General features: G+C 42.6%; 1 protein-coding gene across 15 annotated transcripts in view; it reads left to right on the top strand.

Moving 5' to 3' along the window:
• CHL1 (cell adhesion molecule L1 like) overlaps positions 1-27,442 on the top strand; it is a 140,016-nt gene that overhangs the window by 21,904 nt on the left and 90,670 nt on the right. For 9 of the 15 annotated variants that reach the window (XM_085590282.1, XM_077786188.2, XM_077786193.2 and 6 more), the window contains exon 2: positions 12,387-12,467. The exons of 1 other annotated variant lie outside the window; for it this stretch is intronic. The gene's annotated coding sequence lies outside the window, so the exon portion shown is untranslated. Of the gene's footprint in view, positions 1-12,386; positions 12,468-12,549; positions 12,936-20,523; positions 20,548-27,442 lie in introns of those variants that run through there. 5 more of the 15 variants (XM_085590287.1, XM_085590283.1, XM_085590284.1 and 2 more) reach the window with 5 other exon arrangements.

Raw genomic sequence — 27,442 nt, 5'->3', positions numbered from 1 at the left:
GCCTGGCCCTGTGACAGGGATGTGACAGCGAGCAGAGCCCCCAAGAGCTGCGTCCCATCCTGGCCCCGCTGGCAGCGCGCACGTTCCCCTCCTGTCAGTTGTTATTTCGGGCTGGTGATGACATCATACACTAAATAACACTTAAGACAGGTCTCTTCCTATTAAAAGAGAAATTCCCAACACAATTGGAACCTTTGGGGCCTTTGTCACCAAGTTCAGTGGGCCTCAGCTCCCACCTCGTGGCTCCGAGGGAGGAGGAATAAATTGCTGCGCGACCGCGGCTGTCGGTGCGGTGCAGGGAAGGATAATTAGCAGTCAGTCACGGAGCTGGTTGTCTGATGAATAATAGAACTGAGTACAAGCGAAACGTTGCCTTCCAAGTGGGTAAAGTGATTTTAGCAGATTAACATGAGTGTAGGCAGCCAAGAAATATGGCATGAAAGTGTGAGAGGAGTTCTAGACAGAAGACATCAACTTTTCCGTCTGTCTGGCGTCCAAAACATGCTGTGGGTTTTTGTGTAAATACTTCACCAGGAAGTTTTTGTGGATCAAGAAGTCAAAGTCTTGTGTAACTGGGATTTGTTTCTTCTTCTTTTTTTTTTTTTTTTTTTTTGTTTGTGGAAGTGGGTTGATGTTCTTAGAGGAGCATGAGGGAGATTTCAATGAACACTCTTCTCTCTTTTTGCTTCTTGTCAAAAATACCTTGGGAACTTGTTAGAGGAGCTCCTTTGTGAGGTGTTCAAGACCAGCTTGGATGAGAATTGGAGCAACCTTGTCTAGTGGAAGGTGTCCTTGGCCATGGCAGGGGCTTGGAATGAGATGAATTTTATGCCCTTTCCAAACAAAACCAGTCTGTGATGGCACAAGGATGATGGACCATGTTTTATTGGAAACCCTGGCTTGGAAACTCTGATTCCCGACAGAAAGATGGTGAGACCAGCTGGTGCAGCGAACCTGTGGGACAAAGACAGGTGCTGGGTTTGCAGATCTGTTACCTCTGAGCAAAGCAAGCAACAATTAAAGCAGAAGAAAGGCAGCCCAGTGTAGTTTTAATCATTAGTCTCAGTTTGTCGTTGGTCTTAACGCTGCGTGAAGCTTTGTGAGAGCATAAAGGCAGCTCTGTAATGCCGAGCCTTTTAACCAGCCCTGTTTGTGGATTGTGATTGGCAAAGCCATTGACTTCATATTCTTTCATGTTCTTTCTGTTCCCCCCTGTTTTGATGTTATCCTGCAGTCATCTTAGCTGCGTATTAAACAAGAGACTACTTCAATATAAAATGATCAAAGGGCTGGGGGAACACAGGGCCATAAAGAATATATGGAGAGCTCGGGGAGAATGGTGAGTTGAATTTAAAGGCTTTTTCAAGCTGCTTAATTCCTGCTTAGATTTCTGGTGTCACCAATAGGCAACAGTCCCTTTCTTTAAATCTTTTACTAAGGATTGACTGGCAGAATCGCTGTTTTACATGAGGTTTAAAGAGTAAAAGGCCACCCTGAAGGTCAAACCCTAGGAGATTTCCTCTAAGAGCTCATTGATTCTCTTAGATTTTTGACTTGGAGAGAGACCACTCCTTCCTAAATCTGCAGCTTGCATACAAGTGCCTCAGTATGTGCCAGCACAGAAGGCAGGAGCCAAAGTGTAAGGGCAGGAAAAAAATGAGAGAGAAAGATGCTGTGGGGCAGACAGACAATGATCTCAGTCTTGTATCATTCAAACTGGTGACATTATTAGCTACTGGTCCATGAAAAAAGAGGGCAGTATTATTTTATCTGTCTCAGAAATGGATTATGTTAACAATGAAATTGGGCAGGATAAAGATTTATGGCCCCATCCTCAGCTTGAGTAAACAGGCAGAGGACCTGAGTGTGTGGGGATGGAAAAGCTGGGATGTAAATCCTGGGGATCTGGTTTTCTTCACATACAGACACAAATTCAAAGGTGCTGTGACTGCACAGGCAAGTAACTGTCTCTCTTTTATACCAAAAAAAAATTCAGATGAGCATGTTTTGCCTCTCTAACCTCATTAGTGTGTTGGCTTTGTGAGCTGCCCAATGCTGTGGTAGTGATTAGCAAAAGCCTACCCCATAAGCAAACTCTGTATTTGTGCTATTACCTACTCCTGTGATATTTCAATCTGATTCATTAGAGAAATTAGCATTTTTATGGACTAATTAGGGGAAAATGTTGCTTGTAGTCTTCCTGATATACAGAGATTTTTCATGCAACAAAGCCACAAAGAAATGAAATGTGCTTCCACCCCCCCAAAAAAAGAAGAAAAACAAAATGATTATTCTAATTAACATAGAATATTGGGGAGTTTTGAACTGAAAACCAGGAATTAAGAGATGGTTAGATTGCTGCACTACTGGCAGTTTGTCCAGTCTTTCTGAATTTGAAATTCCAGCTCTCTTTCAGCTATTTTGGTTCTTGAGGCATAAAAATATTTTAAAAGCTGTCAGTCAGTCACTGTATTTTTTGTGACAGTTGCAAAATGCACAGTAATGAGAATGAATAGTAATGAGTGCATTATTCAGCAGCTATAAATACCAATTGATTTCCACTGTAAGTTTATATATTTCAGTCGACGTGCATTTTTAGCCTTATTTTTTCCTCCTCTTTAAAACCAGACTCAGGTTTTATAAGACTGTAGCTAACAATCATTCAAACATGCCTTGGTTTCCTTAATGAACCACTTGCTTTTGAAGTATAATTCTAAATCTCTCTGTGTGTCACTTGCTCCTGCTCACATTTTCTGTTTGCCAGGAGGGTAAAAATGGGTGTCTGGGACTAAACATCTGAGGTGGGCTCTTCGCAGGGGAAGTGTTTGGGTTTCTTTTTCCTTTTCTGAGAGGGTTGAATAGCGTTATTTTAATCAGTGCAGACATCTCCTGTTTTGATGGTTATGTTGTGGTAATGATCCTGCTTTGCAGAGGCTCCAAGCAGCAAACCCCTCATTCTGGGCTGCTGTGGAGAAGGCAAAAATCTTCATCTTGCACCGAGGGGAGAAGTTCAATTAGGCCTTCTGGTGCCAGGGGAGGTTGATCAGCCTTTAATTGGCTCCAGCTGACTGCTTCTAGGCCATGCTGCTCCTCACCTGCAGTTGGATGCTTCTCAAATATGTATGGAATTTTTTATTGCGTCTGAAAGCGTCACACAAAGTCAGAATAATTCTTTAACACGATCCTTTGCACTCTGATGGGCACAAGTGAAGGGGAAACCTTTAACACTGTGGAGGGATGGAAGTAGGAAGGGACCTTTGGAGGTCCTCCTGTTGAATGTTGGGATGACTTTGAACTCAAATCTGGATGCTCTGGGCCTTGTTGGGTTGAAAACAGGAATTAGGCTTCTCTCTCCATGCTGGACAAACCCAGTTCTCCCAGTTTTCCTCCCAGGTTACATGCTGCATTATTAAAAGCCTAGATGCTAAGAATTTTAAACTTTCTGTGTTATAAAAAAACAGACCCTCAAAAAAAGCTACATTTAACCTAAAACCATAAAAAAACCCTTCCAAAATTAAATAATAAAACTAAAATTATAAGAGTATAATTTAAACAAAAGTATATAATATCACATCATAAAAAACTTAACGTTTTAAAATATAATAATATCTATAAAATTAAAATAAAAGTTTTAAAACACTAACTAATCCTTCTTCTTCACCTTCTTCATAAATTTGAACAATATTTTATAATTAGACAAAAAAGTCCACTTTATGAACCACAAGTAATTAATTATTAAATTAAAAATAAAAAATCATTTAAATATAATTCCTTAATTAATTTTTTAAAAAACCAAACTTATAAAATAAACACAAAACCATTTTATAATTTGTGCCCTTTAGCCCCCTGGGCAGTCAGCCATGGCCTTACAGCTCCCACCTCCCAGGGCAAGGCAAATTTCTCCCTGAATTTCAGTGTTTTCAGGAGATTTCAGCTGCTGGTGCATCACCATATTTTGTGAAGGCTGGCTCCAGCTTTATCCACTTCCAGTTCTTAACTGGTTAATGGGCAGCAAAGCCCCCAGCAGTATCCTCCTTGCTGGCCTCTCACTCTGGCCCCCAAGAATTAACTCCCAACAGCCCTGTTTCACAGCATAACATTCCTGAGAAATAATTCGGACTCAGTAATCTCTTCTGAGGAAAACCCTGTTGTCTTGGCTCCTTTTACTCCTATAGAATTCCTTTTCCAGCAGAAATATGTATTTTTTTCTGATGGGAAAAAAAATCCTATTGGACACCAAGTACTTGGAGTACCATAATAAATTAAGCATCTTCTTAATGACCTTTCTTGCTGAGGGATTGTTGGTGTGGAGTCTTGGTGCCTGTCTGTGGGCACAAGGAGTTAACAGCACACTTCAAGCCTCGAGTGCCAGTGTAAAGCACATTGAATTGATGATTTTTCCAGCTGCACTTTCCTCCTTGTGCTTCCAGCAGTTCAGAAGTTGGGATGCCCAAATTGCCCATCTTGACCTCAGCTGTCTCCTGTGTTAATCAAATGCCCTGTGCTGCTACTTAGGCCATTAGCTGGGACTCGGAAGTTTTATTTCTGGCTCTGCAATTATCCCACTGCTGTAATTTCCTTATCTGGATTGGGGATAAATAACAAAGCTCTCCTTCTTCGCAGAAGGCTTGGAGATTTGATGATGAAAAATGCTATATAAGGGTTCAATGTTGTTATGGGAACAAATATCACTTTGTTTGCATGGCTTGACCATCTTAACAAGCAAGCAGAGAGTTGATGACCAAATCAAGATAAGAATTGAACAAATGAGGGATAATGAGCAACTTCAGACTATAGGCTTCATTTTTTCCTTCTGCTTGAAAGTCATTCACTTTTTTATGTCTGTCTGTAGAGGATTTTTTAGCCTGTAAATAATTTTCCAGTTGGTATAGAAATCTTAATTCACTTCTTTCATCATTTGCTTATCATTTTAGATGGCAAATAAGTTACTTATTAGTTTGTGTGATCATTAGCAATCTCAGCATAGAATCACATATTATAAGGTTCAGTTTCCAATTTCAATACTTGACAATTGTCAAGTGCATTTAAAGGGCATTTCCTGGGGAAAAAAAACAGTGAAAATTATAGCTTAACAGTGAACTATCTTTATAACAGGAAAAAAAAATCATCCTTCATTAAAACTATGCTCTAAATCTCTTATGAAAAGGGCAGCAGAAAACTGATAATTTAAAAAATGCTTTTAAACTTCCTTGCCTGTTATTTTCACTCAGTGCCATGGGTTAGGTCCTTGTGATATTTCAGAGTTCATGCTCATGACAGCTTGCATGGGATTGACTTTTGGGTTGTAGAGTTGGAGAAAAAAACATCCTCAGTTCAATTTGCATGCAATTTTTAACCAGGAAATATAAGGAAATGGTTTGTAATGGGGTAAATAAAATATAATTTCAAAAGCCTACGCTGATTTATTTGAGTTGAATACTATTTGCCTTCAAATTGAGAGAAGGTTTAGATGGGATATTGGGAATAAATCCTTCCTTGTGAGGGTGGTGAGGCCCTGGCACAGGTGCCCAGAGCAGCTGGGGCTGCCCCTGGATCCCTGGCAATGCCCAAGGCCAGGCTGGATGGGGCTTGGAGCACCTGGGACAGTGGGAGGTGACCCTGGATGGCAGGGTGGGACTGGATGGGATTTAAGGTCTCTTCCAAAACAAATCTTTTGGGGATTCTGTTTCTCTATGCTGAGAGTTGTTCCAGAGTGCCTGAGGATGACCATGACTTTGGTGTCAATAGCTGAAAAAATGGGTTTTTTAAGATTTTATACCTTCCAAAACACAGAACAAAGTTTTCTGTCGGCTTTCATTCCTGAAACCCCAATATAATGTTAAGATTCCATGGGTCTCCTGGAAAACGGTGGCTATTTCTCAGCTGCTGTGCAAACACTTGGGATGCTGCCTTCCCCACTTGGGGAAATCCTTTTTTCAGCCCACGTGCTGTTGGGTTTGCACATCCTCCGTGGTGAGGAGCTCAGAGCAGGGCTGTAACACAGCTCTGAGCATTAGGAGGTTGTTAAAAACCAGTGCCAGTGCTTCCTGTACCTCGGGGACATGAAGTGCAGAATCATTCTGACTGATAGGTGCTAAGTGCACCAAATTTTACCCCAAAGAGCCGGCAGGCTGCCGCGTGCTGTCGGTTTTGCTCGCTGACTTTTATGGACTATCAGAATTTATTGACCCAGCAGGGGAACGCTGACAGAGGTGATTCTGCCCCACTCCCAGGTTCCCTGAAGGGGCAATAAGAGCACCCGGTGTGCTCTGTAAATTTAAACTCAACTCGTGTGTGTCGTGGCAGGGCATTTAACTGCTGAGCGCTCGCTGACGGTGTGAACATGAAACCTGGGTGATTCTGCACAGACCTTGACATTTCTTTAGGGGAAAAATGGTTCTGCTGTCGCTGGGAAATGACAAGGCTCAGAGAGAGACTGTGCAGCAATGAGCCTTTGCATGGGCGCTGGAGCCAAGGTGATTTTCTCCTGGTAACTATTCTAACAGCTTTTAAAGCCCGACATCCATATGATTAAGTTCAACACCTGAATTATGTACTGGCAAAGAGTTATAACATTTCTTATGCCTGAGCAATTGAGGGCCCAAATCTGGCCCAATAGACTTGATTTACAAAAATGTGTTCACGGCTGCCTTCTTTTACTGGTGCAGTAAATCACAGGAATTGTCAGCCAACATCATGTGGTGGGCCCAGACAGCTGTGATTAGTATTGCAAGGCTCTCCTCATATTCTTCATATTCCAGTAATAAATAAACAGTTATTTGAGCAACTTGTAGCACTGTGCTCGGAGTAATTATGAGCTACCTTATTTTATATGTCCCACAGAGTAGAAACATATTTTTATTACTTTCTTTTTCCTGGTGGGAAAAGTTGAAATATGGGCAAAGCATGTCGACTAAACTAGACTTCTTAATTTTATTCCTGTAAAATTAATATTTACTACTGTTGCTAAAAAGAAAATAATCATATTATTTAAGGAACATAAAAATGCTTGTGCTGACTCTTCTCAGCACATTGCCTCTTTGCTGGGTTGTGTTCAAAATGCACATGGGTAAAATTACATCGGGGATGTTTGTTTCTTTATTAAAGAGTTTCTTTTCTCTGTTGCTTTTCTTTTTCTCAACCCATATTAATTTTATGTACTTGGTGTTAGTCAGAAGACATCACTGTAAATACTCCCCTTAGCACATTTGCATTGCTCTGGGATCCATAAGCTGTAAGGACCTTGACCTTTTGCTGGGAAAGTTTATCCACTTCACCCCATGCTATTTTCCAAGCTGGTTAAGGCATCTTTTTATTGCTTGTCAGAACCTCCTCCTTGCAAACCCTTCAGCTGTTAACAGGCACAAGGGCAGCTCGTGCCTCCCTGGTGGAGCTGATGGGGACAGTGCCCAGCCCTGGGTGCTGGGATTTAGGTCCTCTTAGTAAAATGAGGCAAACCCCAGCTCAGGGAAGAAATTATGATATCTGGCTCCAGATCAGGAGGCTGAAGGATAGCTTTATTAAAACTATATCACATTAATATACTATTTAAATAGATACTATCCTATTCTCCATACTCACTTCTTACTTACCTAACTTAAACTCATGACTCTGCTGAGAGCCCAACAGAGCTGGGTCCATTGGTCACTGACCCCAAACAACTTCACCAGAATCCAGCCCAGCATCACTGCAGGTGAACAATCCCCACACCACATTCCATATGGGGAGAACAAAGGAGCAGAGATAAAGATTGTTTCTTCTTCTTCTTTCTGTCTGTGCTTCTCCTGAGAGACAGAATTATGTCTCTCTGTCCAGAGAATGGGAATGTCACAGGTCCTTTCATCCCTTTGCCACCCACACCTCCCTGAAATAGGATCAGCCTTGGTGTGTGCCCTGAGAGCAGTCAAGGCAGGTTGGATGTACAGAGCAGTGCTGGGGGAGCAGGTTGGCTTCAGGAGCAGCCAGAGCAGTGCCAAAGCTCCATCCTGGCCAGAATTCCTCTCCTTTGATGCCATTCTTCTTTCTCAAGTCCTCCAGGACAAATCTGTGGATTACCTTCCTCTGTTCTTCAGGGATCTGCAGCAGGCACAGCACAAGTAACATTTAAATATTTATTTGTCATTTCCAGAACATTATCTGAGCCTGAGTGGCAGGTTTTGACTTTGTCATTTGTGTCTGTGTTGAGGAGCAATGCACGGATGGAATGTGAAGGTCACATTGCAGCAGGGGCTGCTCATCCCTCTTTGTTTGCTCCTCCTGTGCCAGCCGGAGGTGCAGGAGCCTGGGAAGCTGCTGGTGCCATCTGTGGCATGGCCAGAGGCAGTGGGTGATGCCAGCCCTGCTCCTGCTTCTGCTCAGACACCGAGCAGCCCCAGCAGGACACGGGGATCAGGGGTGTCCCCAGGGCACCTCTGTGCCCTGCTGCCTCTCCCCTTGCTGTGCCACGCAGAGCTCACTGCCAGGCAGGAGTCCTTGTGGGACATCAGAACAATAAAATGCTTCTGCAGGAACCCAGACATGCAGACACTTTGCCCATACCCACCGAGGGAAAGATTCTATTTTCATTTCTTGGCTTTAAAAATCCCAGCAGATTTACCATACCTGGGAACCTCACTTTGATTCAGGCCACAAGGTTTCCAGGACAGTCAGAAATCCCAATCAGGAAGGGATTTTTCCCTTGTACCCAAGGCATGAAAATCCGACAGGCTACGTTTTCACTGCAGACTGGAGACAGGTTTCTCATTAAGACAGACCTGATTTCTCTTATTCCTCAGTGAAATAAACCCCATGGTTGATTTTTAAACTTAAGGAACTTGCTGCTGCCAGAGAGCCCAGCCAGAGCTGGCTGTGCCTTGTTGTTCCACAGGAGGAGTGATGGTCCTTCTCTTTTTCCCCCTTTTTCCTCCTTTTTCCCCCTTTTTCCTCCTTTTCCCCCTTTTCCCCCCGTTTTCCACCTTTTTCCCCCTTTCTCCCCTTTTTCCCCCTTTTTTGCCTTTTTCCCCCTTTTTCCTCGTTTCCCCCCTTTTTCCCCCTTTTTTCCCTTTTTCCCCCTTTTTTCCCCTTTCCCCCCTTTTTTCCCTTTTTTCTTCTTTTTTCCCCTTTTCCCTCTTTTTTCCTCTTTTTTCCCCCTTTTCCCCCCTTTCCCCCCCTTTTCCTCTCTATTCCCCCTTCTCCCCCTTTTTCCCCTTTTTCCCCCTTTTTTCCTCTTTTATCCCCATTTTTTCCCTTTTTCCTCCCTTTTCCCCCCTTTCCCCCCCTTTTCCCCTCTTTTCCTCCTTTTTTCCCTTTTTCCCCTTTTTTCCCATTTTTTCCCCCTTTTCCCTTTTTTTTCACTTTTCCCTTTCCCCTTCCCTTTTCCCTTCCTTACAGCATCACCCCAGGTGGGAACACCTGGAGCAGAGGCTTCTGAATCTTAATTTTTCCTTCATGTTATAGAAGAGTCTTGGACAAAACACTGGATAAACTATCCTGGGGAATTGCAGCCTCACTGCAGCAGTATTGGATTCATGGATCTCTTTAAGGAAGGCAGTGGAAGCTGTCCCTGCCCATGGAAGGAGGGTTGGAATTAAATGATTTTAAGGTCTGATTCAAGCATTCTGTGCCTCCACGATTCTCTGGCAGGCCCAGAAGCCTGCAGGGAGCCCCTGAGCAGGCTGTGAGCTGAGGCTGCAGCGAGTGCACTGAGCTCAGAAATCAGCTCTGCCCCTGCTCTGCCTTTGTCATGGGAAATATTTCCAGTGGTTTTGGGGAGCAGTGAGTTCTTCTTTCTTAAACTCATCCTGAAACCACAAGAACTGCTATAAATTGGCTGGCTCTAATAAACCCAGTGCTATAAATCAGCTGATTGATACTTGTATAAATCTTGGGTTTTTATCCCCCAAGTTTTCCTACACTTTTCACTGGAAGTATTTTTGATATAAACCCTTCAATCTGAAAACATTTTTTTTTTTTTTTGCCTGTGTTCTCTCCACTAATAACTTCAGCCCCACAGACCTTCTCTCCAGGAAATGCCATTAAGATTTTCTTTTAGCAAAAGTGACCAGACCTTCAGAAATCCTTTATCAGGCCTGGTTTTTCCTGTTGTGGTTTGCCTCTTGCCTTTTTTTTTTTTTTTTTTTTCCCGTGGATAGCTGTAATTTAAAGCTTACAAGATCGATAAGTCCAAGATGCACAGCATAAATGGGAGAAGCAGACAAACAGCTGGTAAAGAGAGGAGACAGCTGATAAAAATGAATTCAGCTATAAAGCATTTGAGTTACTGTTCTCTGCTGTGATTTCTGAGAGAGATTAAAAAATAGGAGGGGGGAGAGACGTAAATCATCATTCCCTCCTCCCTTAGAATCTCGGGCTGAAATAGTGTTGGATTTCTTCTTTTTCCTCCCTTGTCTCTAAATAAACAGGTGATTTTTTTTTATTTGGAGGAGAGCTTTGACTCAATTGCAGGAGAATTGGCTTAACACAGAGCTAAGTGGGGGCAGTGTAATGGCAGAAGTCTGGACCTGAGGTAATAACAGCATCTTGTCTTGAACTCCCTGAACCCAGCCCTGTGCTAAACTGAAATCCTGGAAATCGCCTGTTCTGCCCTGGTTTGTGGCAGAAGGATTTTTCCACTCTGCTTTGCGGCCCTGGTGAATCTGTGTGAGGCTGGCCTGGGGTTTGCTCTCTTTTCCAGCCCAGGCATGTCTTGCAGAGCTTGGACCAGGCTGGCACAGCTTGGCTGGGCTGTGCCCAGCTGGCACGGGCTGTGGCTGAGGAGATTTGCATTTGGCATTACAAATTGCAGTCACATTGCTCTGGGGAGGTGGAGGCTCTCTGAAAGGCACCGCAGTGCCAGCAGGAGAGCAAATATTGCTCAGCCAAAGCCTCAATAGAAGTCAAGAAGGATTAAGGTGCAGCTGAAAGTAGAACTGGGGTTCCTAAATCACCACAGAGTTTTAGAAAATGTCTTCTGTTCACAGCAAAACCATAATTTATCCACAGAGGGGTCAAACTCTAAATATATATATGTGCTAGTGAGTTGTGTTTCAGTGAAACTGCAAACTTCTATTGATGGGGAGATTCTTATAAATGTTCTCTGTGTGCCCATGGCCACAGAAACTCCCTGAAAGGCTAAAGATGTGTGTGGCAAGAAGCACTGACATTTTATATGTTTACATCTGAAGTTGGCTCTGCTTACCCCAAAAGATCAGGGACACTTTGCAATATAAATTTGAAACGCTCTGGGAAAGGAAGTCCAGGTGCACGTGGGCACTTTGGGAGGGGGATTGGCCCTGTCCATGGGGAAATAACTCTGTCTGCACCTGGTGAGATGAGAGCAGATAAAGAGATTATCAAGTAGTGACAAGAAAGAAAATAGGTTAGCTGAATTCCTCTTTATCACTACTCCTCCCTCAAGACATCTCTGAATACCTTGTCATTCACATGGAGAAGCTGGTAAGAAAATAATTTTTAAAGGTGACCCACAGAGGTAAAACCAGACCAGAATGGTGCCTGTATGCTTCTTTTGCTCATGGGTGACACAGGAATTGGTCTGGTGCTTGCACTGTGTGGGTTGTAACATTTGGGAGAGCAGGAAAAGTGGGATTAGAGCTCCCAAGTCTTTTCCAGGCTTTTGCTGCTCCCAGCACACTGTGGAGCATCCTGTGACCCAGCTCTAGGTGGGAATACCAAGGTCAGTGGCAGAGGTGTGTCCTGTCCTTGCAGTAAAGATACAGAAATGCAGCTTTTGGTCAATGTGTTTAAAACAGGTAGAATGTTTTGGAAAAAAACAAAAAAAAAAACAAAAAAAAAAAAAAAACCACTTAAGGGATCTGTTTCCTCTTGGATGTGCTTTTCTTCCACGAGCCTTTTTCTGTTTCTTTTCCTTTAAAGAAAAGTAACTATTGAAAATCACTTTGAAACGTGTCTCATGTTAGGAGAGCAATAATGTAGGTGGTGATTGATAAGATTTATTGTTTCTGGGTTTGTGTTATCTTGTGATTCTGAGGAAAGCTGAATCTTATCTGTTTGGTGCTGTATAAACACCTAAGAGACTTCAGAGAGCTTGTAATGTAAGCAGACAAGAAAGGCAAAGGAAGAGAGGGGAAATGCACAGAAAAGTGCCTCTTTCCAGGGCCACAAACCAGGTTTAGAATAAAAATCAGATCTTCTCACTTCAGCCCATTTTTCCCTCTATTCCATGGGGTGTTGCTTCTGTTATTCAAATATGGAAAAACCTTTCCTTTTCCAGGTAAATGAAGGGCAAGGAGAATGAGATCAGACAGAAACTCAGCATACAGGGAAAAAAAAATAAAGCAAAGGAATTGTACTGATAAAGGTGCTGGTTTTAGATAAATTCAACATATAACATGCCATTACACAATTCACAATTCTGTTTTTCTTTCTAGATGCAGTAAAGTTGGGAGAAGGATTCAGATGTAAAACTACAGCCTGACCATGCACTGATGAGGAAACAGCCCCATGTACTGGTTAGAAATGCATATTTTTCTTTTCAATTAAATATTTCTGGTTTGGATGTCGATTTGATTTCCCTCTCTATCCGAATCATCACAGTTAAATTCACTGTAACCATTTTGGACCCGTTTGATACCATTTCTGTCTGAAAAAATCTCTCTATAAAAGCACAAAGGTGTGTGTGTATGTGTTGGTGCAGGTAGGCAGGTTCTGGAATGCTTCCCTGTGATTTTAATTCCCTGGAGGGTGTGGACATGCTTTCAGAGCCTGACAGCTCTGAGGTCAGATGGAGCTTGTTTGTCTTCTCTTTTTGCAGCTCAAGCAAACATTCATTTGTTATTGTGTGTGGAGCTGAGCCCTAAGCCAGGCTTTATCCTGTTGTAGCAACTAATTGGTGAGGAAATCGTGATTTTACATTTTAAAAAATCCCCTCAGTTCTGCAGAAAAAGGTGCTGTGATCATTCTACCCTGATTATTTCAAGGTCAGTGTCCCATTCTTCTCTCCAGCAGCTTCTGGTGGCCATCAGGGCAGGGAGGGGCTGGATGGATTTCCTTGGATTCCTAAAAGTAGAAGAGAAATAGTGGAAGAGCTGGGGCTGCCAGCAGCCGTTCAGCAGGGAAAAAAGGCTTTGGAGCCCTGGAGTTATTTATGGCTTGCACTTCTCCAGGACAGTTTGTTTCCAAGGGATTTCAGTGCCCATGGACCCTTCCTGTAGGGAGATGTGCCTGGAGGAAATAATCACACTGGCAAGGGGGTTCTGACTATTTATTTTAACTATTTTTAAATCCTATTCAGAAAAAAAAAAAAAAAGAAAAAAAAAGAAAAAAACACAAAAAAACCACAAAAGACTCACCAAAAAAAAAAAAAAACAGAAAAAACCTCCAACCCTCCTGTAATTCTGTTTTCTTTCTGTTTGTGTGTGGCTGCTGAAAAGGGTGTCTTGGCTACCAGTATGTGCATTTCCCATGGACTTTTACTAACAGCTTTGTCTATAATGGGAATTATTTACACCATAACTTCCTTTTAAGCTGACATTTTTTAGCATTTTGTGTTTTGCTTGCTGGCCTTGACTACTGTAGAGAGCAGGTTTCTTACGTATCTGCTGCTGAATTTAATTTTGTGAAATTTGGTGGTCTGTAAAAATCAGAATGATAAAGTTATTGACAAAATGTAGTTTGTTTGAATAACATATTTTAGGATTTTTTTCAAAAATTCTTTTCCTATACCCACTGATAAATGGCTTTATTTCCATTACAGCCAGCAATTGTTCCAAGTAGAAAATAATTTAATAATTTCTGATTAACCCCAGCTAATCAGGCAGGCATTGGGATCCAGCTGCTGTGTAAGTCCAGAACTCCATAAAATCTGGTTATATTTCCATTTATCTCAGTGTGGGAGCAGCTCTGACCTGAAAAGCTGACTTCCTTGTGTGTTTGTGAGTTAGCTGACAAACCTTCCCTCTTTCAAGCCCATCCAGTGGGAAAGGTCACCATGGAAAGCTGGCAGGTTTTGGGGTATGAATCAAAAAGAAGAAATATTTACTCCATTTTTCTTGGGGGACTGTCTTTGTTTCTTCTTCTCCTACCTTTCATCCCCCAAATATTCCCCTGAAGTATTTATTCTGCTTTCTTAAGGGCTAATCTGTGTTGGTTCTCCTTGCACTCCTCCAGAACCTTCTCCTACCTTTTATCCCCCAAGCCTTTTCTCTGGGGGGTGTCCCATGGGCTGAGCTGTTCCATTTCCAGGGAGGAACACTGGAAATGCAGCTCCAGCATTCCAAGTGAACCTTGAGCAGCTTCCTGCATGGAATCACAAAACAATTAAGGTTGGAAAAGACCTTTAGGGCCATCAAATGCAAGTGACTGCTGCAGCACCGCTGAGGCCACCACTCAGCCATGTCCCCGTGTCCCCAAGTGCCACATCCACAGGGTTTTTGAGTTTCAAGGAAGTCCTAAAGTGCTGCAGCCTTTAGAGCTGTGCCTGCAGTGGGGATGTTTGGAATTGGGGTGTTTCTGCCCAGCTCAAAGCACCCACTCCTGTGTTTTTGTGCCGTTTCCTCTCTGACTGAGCCCGTTGCTCAGGGCAGGGATCAGCCCCGTGACCCCCTGGCCCTGCATGACCAGAGGATGAACCCAGGGCCATTCAGAGGGGATTCATCTGTGCTGCCCCACAAATAACTGCATTTACTCACACAGGGGCTTTTTATTTAAATACATTCCCCCTCTTTGTCAGAGAGAGGAATTGCAATTAAGATTTGATTGTGTGATTAACTCCCTCTATTTAGAGCATTACTGGTGAATCTTTTCCTTTCTGAAACCTTTTAAAATCTGAATCTGAAACCTTTTAAAAGATATTTGGCAGTGGGGAAGTTGGTAATCGTTACTTTTCATTTAAAATTCAGGGCATGATATGTGAAGCTGTGTTTATGAGGAGGGTACACGGTCCTGTCATTTTCTACTTGCTTAAAAGCTCCATAAGTGGTTGAGGAAGCTCCCATCCTGAGGAGAAGAAAGGGCTCATTAAAAAGATTAGCTCATAGAGAACAAATTAAACTTCAGTGCCCTGCATAAAGATTATAATAACTGTAATAATAAATGAATTAATAATGCATTAAAGGAAAATTCCTCCAGTCAGCTTGTCACAGGCTTATCCTTGAAAATTGACTTTAGCGAGGTGTGTCACATGAGCTAATGACCTTAACTGATGGATTTGGGTTTTTTCCACACTCCAAAATCCACTCAAACCCATATTTCTGAATTTTTGACAGTTAGTTTGCTGGATAGACGTGTAGTAAGATGGGCCATGTGGTGCTGCAAGTTCACAGAATCACAAAATCACAGAATAATGAGGTTGGAAGAGACCTCTAAAATCATCAACCAACCTATGCCCTAACACCACAACTAGACTATAGCACCAATGCCATGTCCAGTCTTTTTTTAAACTTATCCAGAGATGGTGATTCCACCACCTCCCTAGGAAGACAATTCCAGTATTTTATTATTCTTTCAGTGAATGTTTTTTTTTCCTAATATCCAACCTAAACCTTCCCTGATGTAGCTTGAGACTGTATCCTCTTGTTCTGCCAGTTGGGGAGGAAGCTTTGGTTTTAACCTCAGGTCATCAGAAACCCTGAGCTCTTGGAAGGGATAAAAATTGTCAATCCAGTGCTGGAGGCTGCACAGCTGCACCAGAGGTGAACACCTTGGGCTGATGTGGGATACAGAATTTATATGGAACTGACAGAGAGTAGGTTTAGATCAAATATGAGGAAGAAATTCCTCCCTGTGAGGGTGGGCAGGCCTTGGCACAGGGTACCCAGGGCAGCCCTGGATCCCTGGCAGTGCCCAAGGTTGGACATTGGGCTTGGAGCAGCCTGGGACAGTGGAAGGTGTCCCTGCCATGGCAGGGGTGGAATGAGTTGGGCTTTGAAGTTCTTCCAGTCCAAACCAGCCTGAGATTCCATCTGGGGGGAATTCCATAAATCTGAAGGTTTTGTTCCCACTGTTATAAATGTGGGATCTTGAGGATTTAGGAATTAGTCACCAAATTCAGCACTGAAATAAGAGGCATCCATAGGGGTTGAGTTGAGGAATTGTAGGTGCTGAGGCATCTCTAGGCAGCAGAGAAGTGAGTTTGGGGATTTCTGCTGTCTCCCCTGGGTAAGGGCTGAGTTTCTCATGGTTATTACACTGGGGAAAAATTGAATTAAGGGAATTAATTATCCAGACATGGTAAGCCAAAGCTGGTTGTAAAATGCATCTTTAGGCAGCTGGGTACCTTTAAAATTAATCCATTATTCACTCCTGAAACCCAAACCTGTTCCTCTAAACCCAGGCACTGTTGAAGATGGAGTTCATGTGAGCGAGCCATGAGTTGGCTAAATTTTAGAATCTTGAAATAATTGAGGCCGGAAGGGACTGGGGAGGTTCAAAAAGGAATCTGTGGGTTCCAGAGATCATGGGGAACACTTGCCCTGTTCCTGCAGAATCATGGAGTGGTTTGGGTTTGAAAGACCTCAAAGATCATCTGATTGATATTTTTCACCAGCCCAGATTTCTCAATTTATAATGATTATGCCACACTGGTGCTTTTATGTGTCCTCCTTAGTTACACCTGCACACAGGTATTTGTAGGTGTTGATTTAACACTGAGCTTTGCCTATGAAAGATATGAAAGCAAATTCCTTCTGGGATGCTTTTCCTTTTCTTTTTTTTTTTTTTTTAATTTGAAAATAATTGAAGATGCATCTCTAGTGCTTTGTTGCTTTTATTGGAAGGGTATTTTTAATAAAAATCTCATTCAGCATAAAAAGGACAACATCAATGGGGCTCTTATCAGTGCTTTGCATCATGTTAATACCAGAGCCAGCAATGAGTAGTGCAGGTATTATACCAGAACAAAGGAAATTATTCCAGGGATTTTATCTGAGAATACTTTGAGTTTGCTTGTCAAGCCATGCAATATGTCCTCTTCTTTGTTTGCTGGCTGGTGTCAGAGCAGCTGAGCAGTTGCTGGAGTTTGCACAGGGATTCTTTTCTCTCCCTGCACTGGTTTGCTTTGGCACATCATTTGATCCACGCCAGGAAAAATAGTGAGATATCAAATAAAAAGTGATGCATTAATACCTGGAACTGTTACAGCTCAGAGCTGTGCTGCCTCTGCACATTTGAAGTGGTCACTGAGCAGTGAATTGTGAATTTTGGAGCAGGGGCAGCCCAGGGCTGGCGGTGGAGAAGGAGAGAAGCACAGCTCTGCCTGCTGGGCTGGATCTGCTCCTCCAGCCTCCACTGCTGCTCTCGGGGAGCACAGGGAGCTGAATGCTGGTTGGAACTCAAAATGTCCCTCAGACATTTTTGGAGGTTCCGGGCCCAGGTCAGAAGCATTTGAGACCCTGGCAGGCAGCTGGACACAGCTGTGATTTTGGGTTTGAACCATGGAACGATTTACCAACCTTGAAGGAAAAACAAGAAGTCACAAAAGTTTAGATATTAGAGTAGAAGTAGTCACAAAGTAGAGGGAAGAATTTCTGAGTGCTGTACAGGGGGTTTTGGTTTTGTACATGGGGGTCAGAGGGTTTAAGATGGATTTGGGATTTGGGCCTGCCCTGTCCTCCCTCTTTCTCCTTCCTCACCTCCATGTTCTTGGTGATGTTGGCACTCCCATATTGGTTTAGAGTAGAAAATCACCATTTAATATAGGTAATAGGCATTGGGGAAAAACTGTAACCATGTAACACGTAATGTACCATATAGAAGATAGAAAAATCACCATTTAATATAGGTAATAGGCATTGGGGAAAACTGTGAACATGTAACACGTAATGTACCATATAAAAGACAGCAGCAGCCCTGGGTGGGAGAGAAGAAGCAGTCGGGGTCAGAGAGGATGTCAGGGTGTGTGTGTGCCTCTGCCTGAGCTGTGAGCAAACCACAGCAGCCCAAGGAGGAAATCTTTGAGATAACTTGCAATAAACTGCCTTGAGACCAACAACAGAGACTGCTGAGCCTTTCTCTCCTCTCTTGGAGGAGAGACTTTTCCACCACACGGAGCCACCCTGACCTAGGGTGGTGTTCAGCAAATGCTGAGGTGTTCTTAAATTCCCAGTAAGGAGGCTGGGCTCATTAGCACTCTCATCAAATGGCTTTCAGTCGCTATCAGTCTGACTTGGATTTGAATTGATGACCTTGAGATAAAAGGCTTTTTATTCTATTACCCATCTCCTGAGCCATCAAGTCTTTAATATGCCGTGTAAAATCAGTTTTCAGATGGTATTTCTTTTATATAATATCGTCATTTGTTACTAATGATGTCTGATTTTGGGTGTTACAAGCTATAATTGTGCACAATAGTACTTTTGTTATTCCTATTATTTCAGATTTATCTGCTGTATTACCAGCTACTTGTAGACACAGAGAAAATAGATTGGTAATAGAGTGTAATCCAGTTTTATATAAACGAGTTAATAAAATCACATAAAAATACAAAGTTAGGTTCAGCATCAGCAAAGCTCATCTGTTACTTCAGTAAATTGAAGTATAAAATTCTGCTTTGATGCTGAAGTTTTGTTTTACTGCAAGATACTACATGGGACCACCAAATGTATGGAAAATTAAGGAAAAAATTAGTAAGAATATGTAATACAAACATAACAGTGAAGGGAGTTTATTGCATGCCACCCTTTTCCTCCTGAAGGCTTTTCCCTGAGGATAATCTGGAGAAGATCATGTCAAAAATCCAATGTACAAAGGAGGGTCAGAAGCGTAACAGGGGAGCTTTTCCTATTTTGGTTTTATGTCACCGTGTTTGTTTGGAAAAGATAAAACTGGGAGCACTGGGATAAAAAGCTGCCTTTAGGGAGAGATGCTTTGGGAACTCTCATGTATGGACAACCTCTTGTCCATAGTTGCTCTGTCTTGAAGGTGTCCAATATGAATTTGAAAAGGAAAATATTACAAGGCTGGTGCTGCAGCAGTTTGTTGTGCCAAATTAAATGGTTTTCTTCCAGAGGAGATAATGACATTTCTATAAAACATTATTTATTGGGTTTTGACACTAAAGAGTAAGGGGTAGAATGCAAATCTGACAGAAATTTGAAGGGGTCAACCAGCTGAGCCCTCTGGAGCCCAGTGCACCCCCTGCCTCCAGCAGAGGTGGTCCTGCCAAGGTCAATGTAAAAGCTCCCAGCAATGGGTCACAGCAGCTTTCTTGGAGATAATGTATGAAAATGATCAATTGTAAAGCTTAGATAGCTTTCCATACTATCCACCCTCAATTTCCCTCTCAGTGGATTAAGGCAGCCACTGGTGGTGCTCCCAAAGCACAGCTGATTGGAGCCTTCCTAATTAAAGCTTGCCATGTGTTGGAATATTGCTGCCACGTCCCTTTTCCAGACTTCTCTTCATGGAGTGAGCAAAGCTTCTCCTTTCCAGGTCACATTTTCTGAATCTCACTTGGATAAATACCTCCTGTGTCCTGTGGTTAACATCTGGTCATATTCCCCCAAACACCACTTGTGTCTGGCAGCAGCCTCTCCTTCCTGACTCACGCTTGGGTTTATCCTTTCCAACTTTGTTCCCACTGCCTGTCTGAAAAAAACAATATTTAAAGTTTGCCCTTGATTATTCCCAAAATAAATAGGGAATATTTTATGAAATATATATTAATAAAATTATACATATATGAAATTATTATTTTTATTATAATTTAAAAATATTTTTATTAAATTATCTTCATCATTTCAGGTTGTTTTTCACCATAAGTGTTGTCCTGTAGGGTCCCGGTGAATCCCTCACACTGTGTATGACTAATGAAAATATGGGGCCAAGTCAAAAAACTGTGCAGGTGTGCTGGTGAGGGCCCTCAGTCTGGAAGTGGACAGACAAAAAATAATCTTTGAGTGTGTTTATTGTCAGTGTAAACTCACAAGTTGTTGACTGGACCTTGCTGTGACAAACATCTTCTGTTTGTCTATTCAAAATGTATTCAGAATCTAATTCCCTCCTGTGATAGGGTAATTATCCTGATTTAAAAAAAAGGAAAGGTTGGGTTGACACGATTAGAACTTCACATCTTGGCAGTTTCTTCTCACTCTGTATTCCTGGAGGCACTTATAATTTAATTGTTTATTCCTGGATCTTCCAGTTATCTGAATTTAGGTTTATGGAGACTTCCTTTTTCCCATTTGTAAAAAGAGCTGCTCTGTTTGACCATCTCTTGTCCCCAGTCATTCCCAGAGAATGCTGAAAACTAATTCCTGGTAGTTTAAAGAAAACTTCAGCAGACTCAGAAGGATTTCAAAATAAAAGGAATTTAATCCTGAATGACTTAACCACCTGTGTTTTACCCATGCAGTTCTCAGCTCTGCTCAGACTGTGGTCCAAGCTCCAAGTTAAAATTAATTCTCTTGAGGATCTGGTCACTGTAGAACATATTTTTGTGGAGAAAGAGGTTAAAAAAGATGTAGAAAATGCCAGCCTTTTGTGCTTTGCAGTTCTTTTCCAGGTAGATAATGGACTAATGTTACTCTTTACAATCCCTTTTTGCAGGCAAGGTAGGAAGAAAGGATCTTATCACCAAAAGTAAAAGGTTCTTTTGTAAGTGACCATCTTTTTAATCTTTTTTTTTTTAATTAATCATGGTTAATTCAACTACTGAGAGGTTAGAAAAGCTCATTAGGATTTATATGAACGATTTCTTATTGCTTAATTAGTCTTCATTAGTTGGATTGGAAGATCTGAAGGTGCACATTTCTGCATTACTCACCCAAGCCACAATATGCAGGCAGCTTTGTTATTATTTTTATTATAAGGGCACTGCAGGTGTGGGGATATGTTCTTTTATGTGCCTTTTCTTGCTGTCCTGGTGTCTGATCCTTGCTCAGGCCCAGGTCAGCCCCTCTGAGCCCAGTTTAACAGCAGCAGGAGGAGGAAGAGTTGGTTTTGGGCAGATCAAGCATCCAACACAGAGGATTTAGAGGGGTGGGAATGGTTAAAGTGGAAATCTCACCCATCCTGGGATTTTTAGAGTTTGGCACCACTGCACTGTTTCCCATGAGGATGGCAAAAGGCATATTGGAATAATAAATAAAGGGTAAATCAGCTAAATGCATTAAAACAGAGTGATAAACCACATATTCTGAGATCCTCTCAAAGAAATTGCAGTGTGTTTTTTTGATATGCTTCAACAGTTTATTCCAAGTCCTGCCCCTGCAGGTTTGGAACATTAATGTATTTCATTCTGCTGTGAAGAATATTCCTCTTTTCTGCAATGCCACCTTCCACTTAGGGATTTCTGAGACAGATGTGATATTGAAGTACCTTCAGTCCTGTGCTTTGGAATAAAGGAAATATTTTAAAAGCAAAAAACAGCACAGTACCCTTCATAAAATGGAAATATAAATTCATTTTCTGAAAGTGACTGAGCTACTATTATTTTCTAGAAGAGCATAAGAAAATGCCAGAGAATGGAAAGTGATTTAAAATGTTAGAATTAATAGAAAAAAGTAGATGAGCAAATGCTGTGTATACAGATTTGCATGCAGTGATGGAAGGAGGATTACAGAATTAATTTACCAATGGCATTTATTTTGGAAGCCATTTCAGATAAATAACAGCCCTAACGAAGTCAGTGGGGCAAACCCAGAAATGTCAGTTGAAGAATAGAAAAAAAACGAACCCAAAAAATTAGTGTTAATTGTTTTCCGTATCAAGTAGAATCTTAAATTAGTGAATAACAGGAAGATGATCAGTGTAGGAATTAGAATTGTAATTTTCTTTGGAGTTGTGGTAACTTGGAAAGCCCCAAAAAGCGACCGTGTGCAGATGGGATTTGGGGGAATATTACCAGATGTTAACCACAGGACACAGGATTCCTGATCCAGATGGAATTCCTGATCCAGAAGGGAGTCCTGATCCTTGTGGGATTCCTGATCTGGGTGGGAATCCTGATCCTTGTGGGATTCCTGATCCATGTGGGATTCCCGATTCTTGTGGGATTGCAGATCTAGGAGGGATTCCTGATCCAGGTGGGATTCGTGATTTGGGTGGGATTCCTGATCCGGGAGGGATTCCTGATCCGGGTGGGATTCCTAATCCATGTGGGATTCCTGATCCAGGTGGTATCCCTGATCTGGATGGGATTCCTGATCCATGTGGGATTCCCTGAGCTGAGCTTTCTCCAGAAAGAATATCCCAACCGTGCATCTCCAGCTGGGGCAGAGGTGGCCCAGTAAAGTTAATAATGGGAGGTAAAAGTTCATAATTACCCTGGAGCACAAAATTGTCACTCTTGTGTTAAGGATGCATTAATAAGGTGACAAAAAGCATCTTAGGTTCTCAGAAGGTAAAATATATCAGTTTATTAGATACCACACATCTTTTATAGACAGTTCTGACAGAGCTGGGTCTGATTGCTCCTTAATCAACACCTCTCATACCACTGGTTAATTAGGAACAACACTTTTCTTGTAAACATCTTACAAATTTAAAACACTAGTTGAAAAATTTTTTTAATATTTTCTCAGAGTTTTCTTAAGCTCCCCCAGAACAAGGCTTGGAAAAGTTTATCTGACTTTCTCTCTTTGAGTATTTCACACAAAAAAAAAACAGGGAAAGCAATTCTCTCCAGGTAATTAAAAATGGAACCTTTCTGGCAAAACAAGGTATTGTGTAACCCGTGAACCTCAGAGGCTGTCGTGGTTTCCCACTGCCTGACACCCCCAGTCCCTGCACGGGGATGATGCATTGGCCATTCCCTGCCTGCCCTGGGGACGTGCCAGCTCTGGCAGCACCAGCCCTGCCCCTCCGTGCCCATCTCTCCTGCCTGTGCCAAGTGCTCAGCGTGGTGACAAGGAGACCCTCGCACAAGTTGTGATTGCTGGAGCTCCTTAGGGATGCCTGGGATGGATCCCTGCTTTCTGTGCCACAGAGTGTGGCAAGCACATTTCTCTCCCTCTCAGGATTTTTCATAGAGGAGCACAGAGGAAAGAAAGAGAAAACAATTTTTATTTCTGTTCCTTGTTTTTCCCATGTGGAATGTGTTTGGAGAATTGTTTACCTGGGGTGATGGCTTGGTTGGATTCTGGTGAGGATTGTTTGAGCTGGTGGCCAATCCAACCCACCTGGGGCTGGGCTCTCAGAGAGGGTCACCAGTTGTGTTAGAGTCAGAGAAAGTAGTATGTAGTTTTAGTATCCTCCTTTTATATAGCATATTAATATATTTTAGCATAGATATAATAAACAAATAATTCAGCCTTCTGAATTGAGTCAGACATCAGCATTTCTTCCCATTGGGTTCACCTGCATTTACAAAACTAGCGTGGGCTGAGGAGACTCCCAGGATTGTCCCCTGCCTGCCCAAATCAACACCTGGCAGCAGCAGGAGGTTTGGAAGTCACTGCAGCTCCTGTTTCCAAAAGCTGCTGTCTCCTTATGGAACACCTCACCGAGACTGGCCTGACAGAGATGTGACAAATGACCTGGGGGTTTTCTTTAAATGCTGCCGAGCTAATGACATGTTCCCTCCAAACCCTTCCTGTCAGGCCACATCATAAATTGCTGCAGCAGAAGTTATTCCTGAGCAGCTCTAAGATGGATGGATCGTTGTTCAGTTGTACTGACAGCCTGTGGGTTTTAATCTGTTTATTTGGCTGTGCCATCTCCTGTGGCTGCCTGGAAATAGGATTTCCATCTCTTGGAGAATTCTCACTTTACATATTTCCTCACTACTCCATTTGAAAAAAAAAAAAATCAATTTCTTCTTAACACTTCCATGCCAATCTTGGCATTTTTTTTTAATCCTGCCTAGAACAAAATCATTGGTTGTGTGTGAGCATGGCAAAGCAGGATATTGAGTTATTGCTTAGTGGCCTGATACACCTTTTCCCCTCAGTGCAGTTGTTCTTCTATCCCTGCACAAGGGTAAGGACAGGACAGGGACTATTCAGTGCCTGGAATGGTTTGGATGGAATTTATTTTCATTAGCAGGAAGGGCAAAGCCAATTGCCACAGGAATTCATTACAAGGGAATTATTTCCATATATACATTTAGGAAGAGGCAGCCTGAAGTGCTGTTGCCTCATTAAATTCAAGGACTGGGGTCCTGTTATGGCTCTCCCAGATTTATCGGCCACAGCTTTCCCAAAGGCTCCTTTTCCTGGAATCTTCTGGTTCCCAGGGGAATCCTGGGTGGGTCCCTGCATGGACTGAGGGCTGGAGCTGTGGGATTGGTATTGTAAATGCAGGTGAACCCAATGGGAAGAAATGACAATGTTTGACTCAATTCAGAAGGCTGAATTATTTCATATTATAACTATGCTGAAATAGATTAATATGATATATAAAAGGAGGATACTAAAACTACATACTACTTTCTCTGACTCTAACACAACTGGTGACCCTCTCTGAGAGTCCAGCCCCAGGTGGGTTGGATTGGATTGGATTGGATTGGATTGGTTTGGATTGGATTGGATTGGATTGGATTGGATTGGATTGGATTGGATTGGGTTGGATTGGATTGTGTTGGGTTGGATTTGCCATCAGCTCAAACAATCCTCACCAGAATCCAACCAAGCCATCGCCCCAGGTAAACCATTCTCCAAACACATTCCACATGGCAAAAACAAGGAGCAGAAATAGAATTTTTTTTCTCTTTCATTTCTCTCTGTGCTCCTCTATGAAAAATCCTGAGAGGGAGAGAAACGTGCTTGCCACAGACTGGGGCTGCTGGAAGCGGGGAGCCACCAGGATGGGCAGGATTTTCCCTGGGAAGAGGCTGTGAGGAACGTCCAGGGCTCCTTCTGGCGTTGGCTGGAGCTGCCCACAAGGTCTGTGTCACCACAGCACAATGGGGACAGGGCTGAGGGGACACCACTAACGAGGGACTCAGCCAGGAGACAAAGGGACACTGTGCCCAGCATCCCTCATTTGGGAATTAATGAACGGCTATGAAACCTCTTCCACTGGTCAAAGAGAGCTCTCCACTGAGTTCTTGCTGCTTAATGATTTCATTTCGGGTTTGAGGGGTTCTTTGTTGCCGGGCAGTGGTTCTGGGACAACTGGTTTTGGGGGAGAGACTGATATTTTCAAGGAAAACTTCATGCCTGTGTTTGAGAAATGCTTATTTTTCTTAATTCTTTCATGAAATCCTGCAGATTAATGATGCGAAAAAAAGCTTTTTGATCATCTGTTGAGCTGCCGTGCCCCTACAGGGTGGTTGTTTTCATTAACCAATTCAGATTTACAGTTCTTCAATGCAGATTTATGTTAAAAAGTTAATAATAACCCTAGAGCACAAAATAACAGGGAAAGCAATCCTCTCCAGGTAATTAAAAATGGAGCTTTTCTGACAAAACAAGGTATTCTGCAGCCTGTGTACCTAAAAGGCTGTTTTGGTTTCCTACTGCCTGACATCCCCTGCACGGAGCAGAGCTGGTGCCTGCTCTGCCTTCCCCAGCAGGCAGGAGATACTCCAGGGTTACTCACAGCCCGTGTTCTGCACAGCCTGCCTGAGCTGCCAGCAAATGCTCCAAGATTTGCCAGTCAGCTGCACTCAAACAGAATTTGAAAAATGTCTTTTTTCTCAGTGGAAGCACCAGCTGGAGTTTCTTTCTTTTGCAGCTCCCCTGTTTGCCAGTGGTGGAGGGGTTTGGAGAGCTGGGACAGGCTGCACAAGTGTCAAAAGCCTCATTTTATCAACAAGCTGTCCCAGAAAAGAGCATTTCCTTTTTTTGCCCTTTGCCAAAGGAAAAAAAAATCCCTACAATTCTCATTAATCCAGTCCATTTCAACATTATAACCTTTATACCCCAAAGTGTGCAGTTTTTGCCAAACCTCTGCTCATCACACATGATTTTCATTTCTCCGAAATGAAAATTTCAGAGAAATGAAAATGGGTTATATTTGAGTTTTTATCTTCAAGAATGTTGGTGACTTCTGGGAAAATGATGTTTTTGGGGTTTCCCAACACCTCTGGGTGCTGTGTCCTGTCCCCAGGGCTGGGTGAGGACGGGTCAGTCCCTGGGGCTGAGTGCTGCTGGGGCAGAGATTGGACAATTCATCATTTTCAGTAAAACTCTGAAAGCCCAGCCTGGAACCGAGTAAATGATCATTTCACCCTGAAAATCCTAACAAGGCATTTTTACTTTTAAAACCAGCATTTTGGGAAGGAGTGGCTCTACCAAATCTCTCTGTGCTTTAGCCTTTTGGTGTTCCACCACAACAACCAAAATCACAAAGCACTGGCAAAAAATTCTGCTCGTCCATTGCTTTGCAATGAAGAGCAGCTCTTGATGCCACTCATGAAAGGATTTCTTCAGCCAAGGGGCTGGAACATGGACATTTGTCTCCTCAGGGCTGCTGATGCTTTTGACAGATTTTTTTTGGAGCTCCCATCATGAAGCCTTTGACTCCCTGAGCATTGCTGGCAATGGCCAGCCCTGAAACTTTGTTTTCCCTCCTTGCAGGAATTATTAAAGTGAAGGTTGCCTGGTGTTAGGATTAACCTGAGCTTGGGTTTCTCGTGGCACTGGTTCTGTTCAAAGTCATTTCCCACTTGTAGAAGAGGTGGGGTGGATGCTGCTGATGGAGGAGGATTGTGCCACAAGGCAGCAAAGGAGTGTGTGCCACCTTTTTGGGGAGAAATACATCAGGAAAGGATCAGCGTGAAAAAGGAATTGGGTATTTTCTGTGTGTGTGAAAGGGTAAGGGAGTGTTTTGCTGTAGAGGGGTAGAACTGCCAAGAACAGGGATTTTCAGTCTTGAAATATCTAATTAGTATCACTTATTCTTCACCATATTGTGAGTTAAGTGTTCTTTACAGATCACAGATGTGTATTTACATGTAGAAAAAATAAATCTTGTGTCCCAGGTGCTCAGGTAGGAGCTCTGACATCAGAGCACAGGCTGGCACCCTGATCCTTAGGGACAAGGCTGCTGCTCATCCCTGCTCCATTACTGGGGGTTCCTTCAGGAATCTTATTTTGGTATTCATCTCTCCAGACTCCCATCATACCTCATTTCATTGAGAAGTGGAACATAAGGCATTAGCTTAATTAGTGATTGTTAATTTGTGACTGTTTCTGTGCAGGAGGTTGTGCAGTTCCCTGCTGAGTTGTCCAAAATTAGTGACCTGGATGCACTGGATATTATTTACTTGTTTTACAGCAAGATATGGGAGAAAATCTCTTTTGTTTCTCTTCCCTTGGGTTTGGATGAATCATCAGATTTCTCAGACTCAGTTGGGTTGGGGGTTTTTTTGTCTCCAAGTTTGCCACTTTTACCCATCTGCAATCCATTGAAAAGATGGATAAAAGAACTTCCAGGCTTTTATCTCACCAGGAAGTTGCAGAGAAGCAGCAGCTTGGTGACGTAGCAAAGGCAGGTGCACACTGATTTCTGCTAGAAAATTCAGAACAATCAAAAATAATTTACTATTTGGAGATGTAATTGATGAAAAAGGTGCTGTACATCATAAATTGGTGTAGGGTCTTGG

Source organism: Lonchura striata, chromosome 12, assembly GCF_050655825.1.
Source record: "Lonchura striata isolate lonStrDom1 chromosome 12, ASM5065582v1, whole genome shotgun sequence".
Classification (NCBI taxonomy): domain Eukaryota; kingdom Metazoa; phylum Chordata; class Aves; order Passeriformes; family Estrildidae; genus Lonchura; species Lonchura striata.
Note: the sequence above shows the minus strand (reverse complement) of the source record. Positions and strands in the feature narration are given on the sequence as shown.